Source organism: Protopterus annectens, chromosome 4.part0 (genome assembly GCF_019279795.1).
Source record: "Protopterus annectens isolate FY-2018-M chromosome 4.part0, PAN1.0, whole genome shotgun sequence".
Classification (NCBI taxonomy): domain Eukaryota; kingdom Metazoa; phylum Chordata; order Ceratodontiformes; family Protopteridae; genus Protopterus; species Protopterus annectens.
The window spans coordinates 1,723,868,189-1,723,884,313 of NC_056733.1; positions in this window are offsets into that span (position 1 = coordinate 1,723,868,189).

Consider the following 16,125-nt stretch of genomic DNA (forward strand, 5'->3'; position numbering starts at 1 on the left):
ATGGAGAGATTGGGAGCCTCCAAACACTTGATCCCACACAGTTCGGCTTCGTCAAGGGCAGATCCTGCCTCCTGAACCTGATGGACTTCTTTGAGACAGTTACTCAGACTATAGATAAGGGAAAGGAGGTACACACGGCTTACCTTGACCTTGCTAAAACATTTGACACCATTCCCCATTCGGGTATTATTGATAAACTCACCAACCTAGGCATAAACCCTTACGTCACAAGATGGATCACAAACTGGCTCTCAGACAGATCCCACAAAGTAAGAGTAGCGGGATCTATGTCCAAATCCAGACCAGTAATGAGCGGTGTGGCTCAGGGCTCTGTCCTGGGGCCCCCTCCTGTTTGGCATATACTTCTCAGAAGTACAGGCAAACATGGAAGGGCTGTGGCTGACCAAGTTTCTGGACGACTGCAAACTGCGTGCTATAATAGAGTCTCCGGCTGACATGGATATCCTCCAGAAGGGCCTTAATGAGACTGATGCATGGTGTCAAAGCCATGGTCTCAAGCTAAATGCTAAAAATGTGCAGTAATCCCCTTTGGAAAAACAGAGTACCCACAAACTACCACATAGGAGGTAACCCCCTGAAATCTGAAGAAGTAATAAGGTATCTAGGGACCCAAGTAGATAGTCAGCTTTCCTTTGATAACCATGCTGCCAAGGTGGTTAGAAAATCCTTCTATGTGACCCATCTGATCATGAAAGGGTTCGCATCAAGATCTAAGGATGTAGTGGTGCCCCTCTACTCTTCCCTCATCAGACCCATTATTGAGTACAATGCACCAATTGGAATGCACCTGGCTAGGCATCTCCAGCAGCTGGAGAAACCACAGAGGTACCTCACTAAGAGGATTACTGGCCTCAAACAGTTGCCCTATGCAGCACGATTGAAAAAAATTAAGGCTTTTCTCTGTAGCATACTACCTTCTCAGAGGCGATCTCTGTCTAACATACAGAGCCATGTCCAACCCAGAACTGTTGAACATGCTCCATCTTAGCAAAACCAAATCTACTCAAGCTACACGCTCTAGGGATATAAACCTCAGCACAACAATGAATAGAACATGCTGGAGGGATAGATTCTCTTTGCAAAGAATTCCCTTGCTATGGAACAAGGTCCCAATCTACATAAGACAGAGCCCCTCACTATCACTCTTCAAGAGGAACCTTGACGAGTGGCTGGGTAACAGAAAGTTCACACTAGGGATCATACCAACAACTCTACTAGATAGGGGCCAAGGGTACTAGCTGCTAGATCAAGGGCCTAGGGAACTAACCAAAGGGGCGGTGAATACCGCACAACATGGCTGGGCTAATATATGACTTCGGGCAGATAGCCCAGTACCTACCTATGAACCTATGAACCTATATGTTGCTGTCCAGGCTGAGGCCTTCAAGTAGTACAATAGTAATGACAGACTGGGGGACAGCATACCAGACAATCAGGACGAAATTCAAATGTGTAGGTTAGCAGCCTCTATCTACACTCTGTATACAATCCCTAGGGGGTACAGACTCCAGTTGACACAATGGGATGTATCTGTTACATAACAAGGCATACCTGACACCATCACAATCACACTGACAAACAGAACAATTCATATGGCAGGAGGCAGTAGGCCTGCATTTACCCAAGGTGGATTGTATGGTAATGTACATCCAGGTACCTTAAGGCAGCTTATCCCAGATACCCACACATGTTGTAACAGCCTTGGTTAGTCATGGTGCACCCCCACTACACTCACTAATACTAGGCCATATACCACAGTTACATACACTGGCCTCTGGAGTGCATTAGGGCACACATGTATTGTGTAGGTGAAGCCCACATATATATGGCCCCAATCCCCCAGTATGTGTGGGGGGCACAACAGGAGTGGAGTGATGGCAGGAATGACAGCATGACATACACACAGCTCACTACATACAACCCCTGACAGCATGTCATATGTGCAAAGCCTGGTATGTACGTGAAGGATAGAGGCTGGAATGCAGGCACATATGTGTAAAACTATTGTCATACAGTAAACAAGATATGTATATGTGTATATATCTATACGGATATATGTATACTTATATATACATATATGTTCAACATATGTCCTGCACATGGAGTGGAGCCCTACCTCAGCCCCAGTAGTCCCAACCTCTCAGTGCAAGAGGATGTCACGTATGTAGTGCAGGTAAATTTGTAGACTATTGCTACTGTAATAGGGATTGTCTTCATAGAATTGGTGTATGTGGGAGGCCACATCTGCTCTTAACATGTGCGCCATTGGCTACTTACAGACATTCTAAGGTCATCATAGTACAGTACCACTGACAGCACAGTAACGCCCATGTGGACTACAGCTGCAATATGGCCAATATATGTGGACAGTCTGACACACTCTGGTCAGTCCAGAGGTATACACAGAACCCCTTCATGCAAGACATGTGGACCAGGCCTGTCAAGGTGGATGTTAACAGCCATGTAGATGGGTATAACACATACATACTGGTATACATTTGACCCCATAGGTTATGCATTCATACACCCCTGTCTGTCCTGACACATAAAAAACAGTGGTACAGAGGTGCCATGGCTACATACTATCCACTAGTTAGTGACATACATCTGAACAGCATCCCACTGCTTTGTCTGACATACATGACTGTTATGGTGGCCAGGCAGCAGTACATCTGGCAAGTATCTGGACATGGCATCTCACCGGATAAGTACAGTATGCTGCTAGGCATGTAGCAAAGCACAGTGCAGGCTACAGGCAGACTGACTCAGCACTGGGCTATCTCTCCTATGTGGGAATACACATGTACATGCATAGATAGCAGGCTGTACAGACATGTCACATCACAGAGAAGCAGACACCTGTGTGAAAGTGCATAACCACAACCAATGTGAACACTGACACAGCCACATATGGCAAGCTAGCGTACTATTACAGTATATGGACTTTCTGATGTACACAATCCTCATATGAGCCACTCACACAACAACCCTACATATACTGGGCCACTACACAGTGTGGTCCAATGGTTGTCTGTGGTTTGGGATGTGTGTGTTTGCCCCTACAAACATGTAAGCTGTTAAGGTGACATACAGTGGAGCAGCATATAATATCAGCTAGAGCAAGAACAAGAACAATGACATCTACCACAGTCTCTACACAGGCCAAGGTACATATGCACAATACACACACTGTCGACAATTACCAGACTTACACATACCTCAGTACTGTACACACAACCAGAGGATGCCCAGGCTATGTCCCCAAATATAACCCCTACTATACATAACATTTGTAACAGTCTGATATCTCACTGGCTTGTTATCAGATATGCTGTCAATGAATATGTTGTACAGATCATATGCACCCCCTACTGCATGACATATGTACAAAGGTTGACAGAGTTGTGGTTGGAGGCACAAACACAGGGCCAATATTGACATGTCACTTTGATAACTTCATACATTTCCTGTTGTAACAGGGTTTGAATCAACATATGTCCTGTGAGGGATATGATGGCAGTAACTATCCCGGCTGTCACCATCTACTGACTGCAATCCTCACACTACTTCTGCATTTGAGAGATAGGTGCTGTGTGGGTAACACAAGGAACACAAGGCACCACACACTACCCAGTCTGCAGATGACCCTACAGATGGGTATTCCTCATAACCATAGCACTGACATGACAAGTATTAAAACATGTAGGACAGCCATATCCACACACACCCTGTTAAACCAATATTACCCCAACTGCAGTATAGCAGCACTTACAGTCTGTAGTCAAGACAGGCACATCCCCCTCCTGTGTGTTGGCCTGTTTCCACAGTGTATGTTGTCAGAGGTAAGTCTCCAATCTATCTGTGATGCTGTTTGCCAAACAACAGATCTAGTTCCTGCTCACAGTGAATGAAAAGGCCCAACACCAACATGATGTTCCTAGATATTAGAGTGTGTTTCCATGCAATTGGCTATGGGAATATTAACACAGCTGTTCCACATGCAATCAGCTAGAGGAGGGCTGTAATCCATGCAGAGGCCGTCAGCTGATCATGAGCATCACTGACAATATACATGCCACTGCCTAAGCAAAGCAGGTGTAAGTCTCCACATCCACCAGAGAGGGAGTGAGAGAGGCAGACAGAGGCAAAGATAAGTCAGGGTTGGTTGGGAGAGTAAAAGGTAAGCATATTTGTGTCACACACCTACCAGTCCAGGGTATTGAACCCCTGACTGACTATGTACTGATATCACATCTGTTATCCCTGCATGGTGGATTTTGTGATTTATGCTAGGGGCACCATATAAAAAATTTAAAAAACCCACTCAACGGTGAGTCCAGTTGTTACACACTCACAACCACCTTGCCACAGGACATGAATGACAAACATCAACACATTAAGACACACACACCTGGAATTAGGACTCCTACCTAACTAGTTATTACACTACAACACTATGCAACTATAGAATGTGCCACAGAGATTACTGGAGTACTCTTTCCCCAAAGGTTTATTTCACAGTGAGTGACAGCAGTATTGCCAAAGTAGGCCAAATTAAGTGTAGTGAGTGTGACTAGCCAAACATGCATTGCTCTCTACACAGGCATAGGAACAGACACAAAAGCACCCACAACTCCCATGTGTGAGACTAGACTCCCTACCAGAGTTCTATATCACACTACAGCATTACACTGTTATAGCACGCACCACAGAGATTGCTGGAGTACTCTTTCCCCAAAGGTGTACTTCACAGTGACTGACATCAGCACAATTGCAAAAGTAGGGCATTTCAATTGTATTGAATGTGACAAACCTAAATTGCCCTAATTAGTCTGTATGCATTAACGGGCGGCCACGGTGGTGCAGTGGTTAGCATTGCCGCCTCACAGCAAGAGGTTCTCCGGTTCGATCCTCGGCTGGGGTGCCTTCTGTGTGGAGTCTGCATGTCCTCCCTGTGGTCGCGTGGGTTTCCTCCGGGTGCTCCGGTTTCCTCCCACATCCCAAAGACATGCTGCAGTTGGATTGGACACTCTAAATTGGCCCTAGGTGTGTGTGTGTGAGTGTGCCTTCTGTGGAAGGTTGGGCACCGGGCTGGCAAATTGACACTGTAAAACTCCACTGCCAATCAATGTGCAGACGAGGTGATCCACTGTGGCGACCCCTAACCGGGATAAGCCGAAAGAAGAAGAAGAAGAAGAAGTCTGTATGCATTAACCACTGTTCTGGCCAGAACAAAAATAACTTGCCTTTGCAGGTCATGAACCCAGGACCCTGCACAGTATAGTCACAGTAGCTAACCACTAAGCCATTACAACAGTAAATGAGACTGAGATTTCACCAAAGTAATCCCACCATAGGCTAATCAAACTGAACATGTGAAAGGAATGTATATACAGTTGTCCATAAAAGACCTTTCCAAAGCCAACTTCATGCTACTCAAGCACAAGTGACAATGTTTGTGACATCCATGAAAAAGGAGCTGACAGTTCACCTGATGAATCCTGCACTAAGGCACGGTATGAGCACATCCACTTGTGCATGATTCCTGACATTCCACATAGAACCACGACACTCACCTCCCAAATAAGCAAGCCAGTCTGGAGGTCTCCTGCCATTAAAAGAGTATACAACAGAAGGTAGAGACTCTTGAAGAAAAAAGGTTAATCCAAAGATGCAAACAACTCCCTTACCAGCCCCAGGAAGACATTGAGATCCCTCATGGAATCCTCCAAAGCTGGTTATGTAACTAAACTCACTACAGATTCCATAGACAACCACACAGCATTCAATAGTTATGTTCAGAATCTAACTGGCAATGCTCAGAAGTGCACTGAGCTACAACAGAATGGCATTACATAGACTGCTCCCACAGATTGTGCCAATATCCTGGCAGATTGATTTAGTGCCACATTCACCCCCTCTCACCCCCAAAAGGGCCCATGTCAATACAAAAAGAGTTCCATTGCCCAGTAATAACGACCACATAGGCAGAAACCGCACTATCCACAGCTAAGTATACAACATCATTGGGACCAGATGACATCCTGGGCTGTGTACTACATGAACTACAAAATGAAATGGCAACTCACCTAACTGTCATGTGTAATTTTAGCCTCGCATCAGGCCCGGTGCCCACTGAGTGGCGCACAGCTGCAGTTATTCTACTCCACAAGGGGGGAATCCACCTTGGATCCCAGGAACTACTGTCAAATCAGTCTGATGTGCCTGATCTGCATGGCCATGGAATGCATTATCAGGGAAGTTTTGAACACAGACATTGGCAATCCTCAAACACTGGACCCCACACAGATTGCCTCATGGAGGGCCAGTCTTGTCTCCTGAAACTGATTGACTGCTTTGACTCAGTCTGCATAGCTGTTGAAGAGGGTAAGGCAGTCCATAAAACCAATGTGGACCTCACCAAGCCCTTCAACACCAATCCCCAGTCTGGAAGCATAGATTAACATAGTAATCCGGCCATACATCCATATGCAACTCGATGGTTTGCCACATGGCTTACTGACAGATCCCAAACTGTAGGTGTAACTGACTCAAAATCTATCCCCAGAAAAGTGACAAGTGGAGTACCTCAGGGTTCAGTCCTGGGACCACTGTTGTTTGGCATCTACATTTCTGAAGTACAAGCCAACAGTATGGGACTCTAGCTAACAAAGGTAACAGATGACAGCAAAATGGGAGTCATTATGAGCCTGACTCTCCTGCATGATATGTTACTGATACCAGCCTGACATCATACAGGTGCGATGGAGTACTTTTAACATCTTGTGCCCTTGTCATGTAAGGTCCTGTTTATGGGATCTGCAACAGCTGGAAGTGTATTACAGGGCAGACATGTTTGGCAATGGGGGGGATACCTATTCGTGCATGACGTATGTTGTTTGAGTCTGTCAACCCCATTAATGGTGCATGTGGACATATATGTTTCTGCTATGTTCTCACGTTATCTACAGATGTAAGTCTGTATATACTTAAATATCTGCTTACATATATGTGTATATATATATATATATATATATATATATATATATATATATATATATATATATATTTATATACGTACATATATCAATATGTTGTATCTGTTTAGAAATTCATATATTTTCACACACGCATGCATCTACATGTTGGAATACATTCTCTGCACTGTTGAATGACTAGGCTGGATGATATGTTTGTGAATGCAGGAGGGGTATGTATATCTGAGATGCCTTAGAGGTAAATCACTTTAGCTATGGTGTGTATGGTCCTGGGTTTGAGCCTAGCAGAGGCTTGTTAGTTTGTTGCTAGGCAGAACAAGGGCTGATGGATACAGAGTGAATAAGGCACTTTAAAGCAGTTGTAAGCAGGTTTGCACAGAGGTAAGCACTGCTAAAGTCTGGTTACAGTTTTGTAGACTCAGTTAGCTTCTGAATTGCTTCACCTGTGTAGGCATTGCTTAGCTCCACACAAACCTGATTTAAACTGCCTTAATCACTGTGTATCCAACAGGCCATGTTCTGCCCAGCGATAAAATAAACAGCTCTTGGAAGGTTCAAACCAAGGACCCTGAACACCATAGACAAAGTGATTTACCACTACGCCACAAAGTGATTTTTTATTTTTAGAAACATATCCAGTCCAGTCATGCAACTGTACAGAGAGTGCATACCAACATCTAGATGTATGTGTGTGTAAATATATTAATATCTAAACAGGTACAATGTATCTAGGTATGTATGTATATATATATATATATATATATATATATATATATATTATTTCTAAAACTATATACATATATATCAATATATATGCACATATATACATGCATATGCCTAAATCAACACATATATGTGTCTATATCTATATCTCTACATATACACAGCATGATATATATCTATGTAGGTATATACGGACATAGTTAAATATATGTTAGCAGATATATATATATATATATATATATATATATATATATATATATATATATATATATATATCCATACAGCTGTAGATAGCAATGGCAGATTAGCAAATACACATATGTCCACATGCACCGTTAATGTGGTTGAGAGGCCCTACACACTATATGTCTTGTATGAATAGACTCCCCCTACAGCCAAACACATGCTCCCTGCAATACACTACCAAGTACAGTCTGCCTCCCATAGGACATGTAATATGTGGAAGCCATCAACATCCACAGGATACAGATACATAGACACAGATATACAGATACAGATATATGTATATATATATATATATATATATATATATATATATATATATATATATATATATATATATATATATATATATATATATATATATATATATATATAGATAGATAGATAGATAGATATAGATATATATATATATATATGTGTGTGTATGTATATCTATATATCTATATATCTATATATATATATATATATATATATATATATATATATATACATGTGACTACACATACACATGCAGATATATGTACATTAAGATACATATGTAGAAGGTGCACACAATATGGAACAGCCACTATGCCTACAGTTAACACCTGAAAAACTGGACACTGTATGGGCCACCCATACAAATGTCAATCGTTGCCTGCAACATATACCCATGGAAAGGTCATAGGAAAGACACCACACACAGGTTTGCAGAAATGGGAATTCTTTAATTGGGAACTATACCAGTTCTATATGCCATGTCATGTAGCTGTTCAGATACTGACAACCATATAAACAGAGTACTGCAACTGGGAAACAGTTACACTAATACAGTAGTCTGTAAAGGTTCACAACTGTTGCTGACCAGGCCAAGCCCTTCAAATTGTACAAAAGTGAAGACAGACTGAGCCACAGGATACCAAACAATCCACAGTATGTACTGCAGGTGTGTAGTTCAGCAGCCTCTATCTACACTCTGTACAAACTCAGTAGGTGGTAAAGACGTTTTGTGATCAAATGGGTTGTAACTGGTACACAACAAGGCATAACTGACACCATCATGAGCACACTGACAAAGAGAACAGTCTGTATGGCAGGAGGCAGTAGGCTTGCAGTACCCCACTTCATGTAAGTAATGTCACTATAGGTGAAGTATACGGTACGGTACATCCAGTTGCCTTATGGCAGCTCACCTCTGATACCCCCACATTTTGTAACAGCCTAGGTCATTTATGGTGTTCCCCACCTAGACTCCATAATACAGGCCCAAATACCACTGTTGCATACACTGGCCTTTGGAGTGCATAAGGGCACACATGTATTGTGTAGGTGATGCCCACGCATATATGACCCCAGCCCCACTGTATGTGTGGGGGATACAACAGCAGTGGACTAATGGCAGCAATGGCAGTGTGATAGACTCACAGCCCACTACAGAACAACCCCCAATAGCATGACATATGTGCAAAGCTTGGTATGTAGATGGAGGACAGAGGCTGCAACACAGGCACATATGTGGAACACTGTTGCCATACACTAAGCAAGGTGCTGGTGTTACAGGATAGTCTGCAACATACCCTTAGTCAGGGAATTGAGGTTAGACACAGAAATGGATGTAGCCGTGTACTGATAGCACACTGCCAGTGTAATATCTGACACAGGGCCTGTGTGGTGGATGGAAACACATGATATGCATACCTCTGTCCAGCAAGAGGATAGGCCCACAATAGTGAGCTATGCAGACAGACTGCATTCCAAATTACACTTGTATGTATACACACACACACACACACACACACACACACACACACACACACACACTGTAGCACCAGTACTATGCAAAGCATAACACAACTCTATTCACAGTCTGTCTGTAGTTCCTGATCCTCCCTCAAATATGTGGCAGCTCAGAGTGTGCAGTTTCTCTTGTAAGAGGTATTGTTTCCTGCTGTCTGTAACACTGATGCCCACACACACAGGAAGGATGTCCATCACACAGGAAATGGAAAGAGACCACACCCACATGCTGTAGGGATTTATAGTGGGTGGTTGCCATAACAGTGGTAAATGGAAGTAGTACACATGTGCAATTATATATATATATGGCTATCTGGATAAGTATATGTACATATATTTCCACCATATGTCCTGGACTTGGAGTGTAGTCCTACCCCAGCCCCTATAGTCCCAAAATCATAGTGCAAGGGGATGTCAGGTATGTATAGCAGGTATATTACTAGACTATTGCTACTGTCATTGGGATTTTCTTCACAGACATGGTGTGTGTGTGGAAGGTGCCATCTGCTTATAACATGTGTGCCATTGGTTACTGACAGACATCCTAAGGAAATCATTGTAAAGTTCCACTGCTAGCATGTAATGCCCCTGTGGAGTGCAGCAGAGATACTGGCCAATATATGTGGAACTTTGGACAAACCCTGTACAGTCCAGAGGTGTACACATAATCCCTTAGTGCACAATATGTGTACCAGGCCTGACAATATGGATGTAGACAGCCATGTAGATGGGTATAACACATAATGACTTGTATACATATGCCACCAAAGGTTTTGGATTCACACACTCCTGTCTGGCCTGACACATAATGACTGCTGGTACAGGGGTGCCATGGACACATACTACCCACTAGATATTGACATACATCTGTATAGCATCCCGCTGCTCTGTCTGACATACATGACTTTTAAGGGAGGCCTGGCAGTGGTACATCTGGCAAGTATCTGCACATGACATCTCACTGGGTAAGTACACTAAGCTGCTAGGCATTTAACAATGCACTGTGCAGCCTACAGGTAGACTGGCTCAACACTGGCCTACATCTCCTATCGGGGAATGCACGTGTACTTGCATATATAGCAGGCTCAAAAGCCATGTCACAGCACAGGGTAAGATACACCTGTGTGAAAGTGCATAACCACAACCATTGTGAACACAGCCATAGCCACATATGGTAAGCTAGCATAATATTACAGTATATGGACTATCTGTTCTACACCATCCTCATATGTGCCATTCACATAATGACCCTACACATACTGGGTTGCTACACAGTTTGATCTGATGGCTGTCTGTGGTATGGGACATGTGTGTGGATGGTCCTACAAATATGTACGGCATAATGGTACCATACATTGGGGCAGCATGAAACATCAGATAGAAGGGGCGCTAGAACAATGACATCTACCACAGTCTGTACACAGGCTAAAGTACATATTAACAATACACAGACTGCCAACATTCACCATCACTACATAGACCTCAGTACTGTACAAACATCCACAGAATGTCCAGGTTATGTCATGAAATATAACCCCTACTGTATATGATATGTGTAGCAATCTGATATATCACTAGCTTGTTATCAGATATGATGACACTTTTTATGGTGTACAGCACATATGTACCACTTCATGCACGACATATGTACAAAGGTTGACAGAGGTGTCACTGACAGCACATACACAGGGCTAGTATAGACATGTTGCTGTGATAACCTCATAAATTTACCATTGTAACGGGGTTTGTTGCAACATATGTCCTATGAGGGATCTGAAGTCAGTAACTGTCACAGCCTTCACCATCTATGGACTGCAATCCTCACACTACCTTCTGCATTCCACAGATAGATGCACCGTGCCTAACACATGAAACCAAAGGCACAACACTGCCCAGTCTGCAGATGACCCTACAGATGGGGATTCCTCATATACATGGAAATGACATGGCAGGTATTGCGACATGTATGACAGGCATATCCAGACAAACATTGTTAAACCAACATTACACCAAATGCAGTATAGCGGCACTTACAGTCTGTAGTTAGGTCAAGCACATCCCCCTCCTGTTTGTTGGCCTCTTTCCACAGTGTATGTTGTTAGAGGTAAAGCCCCAATCCATCTGAGATGCTGTTTGCCAAACAACAGATTTAGTTCCTGCTCAAAGTGACTGAAAAGGACCAACACCACCATGATGTTCCTAGGTATTGGAGTGTGTTTCCATGTAATTGGCTATAGGAATGTTACCACAGCTGTTCCACATGTAATCAGCTAGGGGAGGGCTACAATTCATGCAGAGGCCATAAGTTGATCATGACCATCACTTACAATACACATGCTGCTGCCTAAGCAAAGCATGTGTGGGTCTGCACATCCACCAGAGAGGGAGTGGGGGAGGCAGACAGAGGCAAATACATGTCAGGGAGGGGTGGGAGAGTATAACTGAAGCATGTTTGTGTCACACACCTACCAGCACAGAGTATCAAACCCAGATGTCTATGTCATGCTATCTTAGTTAAATGCAGTTATTGGATGTGCCACATGGATTACCTGCTGTGGAGCACTCAGAACATATATGTGATGGTGAGTGACATCTGCAGCAGGGATACGATAGATATATGGTAGGTGACATCCATGTGCCTGTTTGCATGAACAGGTGTCAGCGCCAACACAGGGATGCGCACACATTGACAACTTGGCAGGGCCAGTAGTGCAACCCATTACTAGTGGGATTATGGCTCAGGCCTGTAGTGTCTGCATTTGCTCACACAGGTGGGTATTGCATCCCCAATCTATTCACCTTGGTGACTATTGTGTGTGACTAATGCTGTGCATCACTTGCCATGTATGTGTTCCTTAGTCCATGACATGGACGGTGTCTGGGATGTGCACACCTCCCACATGCATGTACAGTGAAATGTGGAACTGTACATGGGGTGTCTGGCCCATGTTGTGAACACAGATTATCATCAGATGTGCCAGTTTTGGCCACCTGTGGCAGGAACTGGTAATGGGCAGCAGGTGTACCCTGTACCTACATTGATAGCATGCTAACAGCATTCCTTGATGTCAGTGTCATCTGTCCATACAGGGCATGTTGTCAGGTATGGTATGTCTATTGTGAATCACATGTGAAGGCACCACAGGTGGTGCAGGTATCCATTGTGGAAAATGGAGGTGCACTGTATGCATGCACTTGCATATTGGACAGATGGGTAGGGTGACATGCCCTCTGTAGCCCACTGCTATTACTGCATAGTAACTATCAGTGGCCAATATGCAGTGTACTACCCTCATATTGGCTGTTGCCTAGGCATGTGTGTGCGTATGACACATGGGTTGAGTGTGTGCTCTGGGTGATAGTTGGATTTCTAACTGTGATTGGCTGGCCTTGATGTCATATGTATGGGTATGGCTTTGCACCCCAGCCTCTCAGCTAATTTACGTCTGTTATCCCTGTATGGTTGACATTGTGATATGTAGTAGGGCCACCATAAAAGACATAAGCAAACCCCCACCCACATTGCCCACAGGTGTCACACACTCACACACCCCTCTACAAAGGATACAAGTTACAAACACATACACACCTGTGATGTCTGGGAGTAGAACCCCTTCTTAACTAATCTATTACACTACCGCACTACGCAGTTACAGTACACGCCACGGACATTACTGGAGTACGTCTTCCCCAAAGGTGTATTTCACAATGAATGACATCAGCAGGATTGCCAAAAAAGGGCATTTCAACTGTACTGCAAGTGACTAGCCTAAAATGCATTGCTCTCTACACAGACAGTGAGATACACACAAACGACCATAACTAACATGTGTGGGTATAGAACCCCTGACTGAAGTCTATTTCACACAAAAGTATGGAGCTGTTATAGGACACACCACAGGGATTACTAGAGAAAACCTTCCCCAAAGGTGTATTTCACAATGAATGACATCAGCGGGATTGCCAAAAAAGGGCATTTCAACAGTACTGCAAGTGACTAGCCTAAAATGCATTGCTCCACACACAGACATTGAAACACACACAAAACATCCAGAACTGCCATGGGTGGAGACGGAACCCTACCACAGTTCTAAATTACACTACAGCAGTACTCAGTTACAGGATGCGCTACAGAGATTACTGAGCTACAACCTTCACACAGGGTGTATTTCTAGGTGGGTGACATCAGCAGCCTTGCCAAAGTTGAGTATATGAATTCTAAGGAGTGTTGTTGTTGTTGTCTTTTGGCATTTCCTGGTTACGGGTCACCACAGCGAAACTCCGGTCCGCTAATGATCGGCAGTAAATTTTCACGAACACCAAGGTGCCAGCTCAATGTTCAACCAAGGCACTCCCATTTACGCATGTCTTTCAAACGCCCACCCAACTGCGGGGAGGACATGCAGACTCCACACAGAAGGCACTCCCTACACTCCAGCTGAGAATTGAATGGGAGAACCTCTTGCTGTGAGGCAACAATGCTACTGCTGTACCACCGTGGAAGTAAGGAGTGTGAGTACTCTAAAAAGCATTGTTCTCTACTCAGTCAGAGACACACGGATTCACACGCACACATTTGCCAGGTCTGGGGGTGGAAAATCTACCTACTTACATTATCATACTACAGCACTACACAGTTACAGAGCACACTACAGAGAATATTGGGTTATGATTTTCCCAGAGGTGTATTTCTAGATGAGTGACATCAGCAGCCTTGCCAAAGTTGAGTATATGATTTATATGGAGTGTGAGCAGCCTAAAAAGCATCACTCTCTACTCAGTGAGACACACACAGCTTCCCACACAAACACATTTGCCAGGTCTGGGGTTAGAACACCTACCTAACTACTTTATCACACTACAGCAGTGCATAGTTACAGGATGGGCTACGGAGATTACTGGGTTATGACTTTCCCAGAGGTGTATTTCTAGGTGAGTGACATCATCAGCCTTGCCAAAGTTGAGTATATGATTTGTACAGAGTGTGAGTAGCCTAAAGAGCATTGCTCTCTACTCAGTCAGACACACACACACACACAGCTTAACACAGAAATACACATACACAGTTTCCCAGTCTGAGGTTAGAACTACTACTTAACTAGTTTATCACTACGCAGTTACGGGACACACCATCGAGATTACTTGACTACAGCTTTCCCAAAGGTGGATTTCACATTGGGTGACCTCAGCAGGCTTGTCATAATACTCCTATGGGGAGGGTGATGTGTGCATGGGCCATAACCCATTCATGTAGGGGTTGACATGCCACATGCAGGCACACACGGGGTCATATGTCAGAGGTACGTTTATACAGCTACTAGATGACTACTTCCTTGTACAGTCATGTTGCACAGCTGGCACGTGCACCACATAGTCTGTCATGTGGACAGATACTGGTGGCTAGTATCTGCAGTGAGTGACATCTGCATCTCATGTGCTTGAGGCCCTTTGGCTGTGTGCTGGGTGGGACAGGCCTGGATGGCTCCTTGTCACGGTCACCCTCTTCCACAAATCTATGCCCGTCTACCTTTGGCTTATTACAGTGTGCTGTCCTTACATATATGTCTGTATTCCTATCCAATTTGTGTGCAAGGCAGGAGTAGTGTATACTGACTTTTGTCTGCACTAAGAACTGCGACTGCCAGATATGTCTGGTCCACTGGTTGTTTGCAGACATGGCCTTCATGTGTTTAAGTGTGTGAGCATGCCCAGTATGACCTTTCAGTATGTTGTTGACTGACATTGCCTTCATTCCTCTGTGTGTGAGCATGCCCAGTATGGCAATCTGTATTGCATGTGTGGATTAAGTCTAGGTAGTTTGTACTGTGGTGCTGACCTTTGTGTTGTACACTGACAGGTTGCATGCTGTGTCTGCAGGGTATCCACTGGTCATTTGGTATTGACTGTTACTACATTTCTGCATAGTCGGGGGGGGGGGTGCATCTGACTGTTTCTACATTCCTACACAGGAGTGGGGTGGCACTCCTGTCTGTTACTATAAGTGTACGTAGGATGGGGGGCACACCTGACACTTGTACACATTTACTAGAACTGTACTGGTATGTTGGGTACTCCATTTTAGTCTGTAGTCTTACCTATCATGCTGGCTAGAGGCATAACAGTGTACTACAGATCTTAGCATTAATTACTTACATATTAGTTTCTGACTTCCTAGCCTTCACTACTAACATCCAACTGCCTGGCCTGCTGTAGTCCATCTGTGTAGGCCTGGGGGTGGGGTTACCCATAGTGCTCATTCAGAGGCCATAGTACAGCACTTGTTTGTGTTTGTTTACACCTATCCTGCTGGCTGTAACTGTCATTGAGTATGTGACCCCTCCAACTGGCATGTGTGAGTCACTTA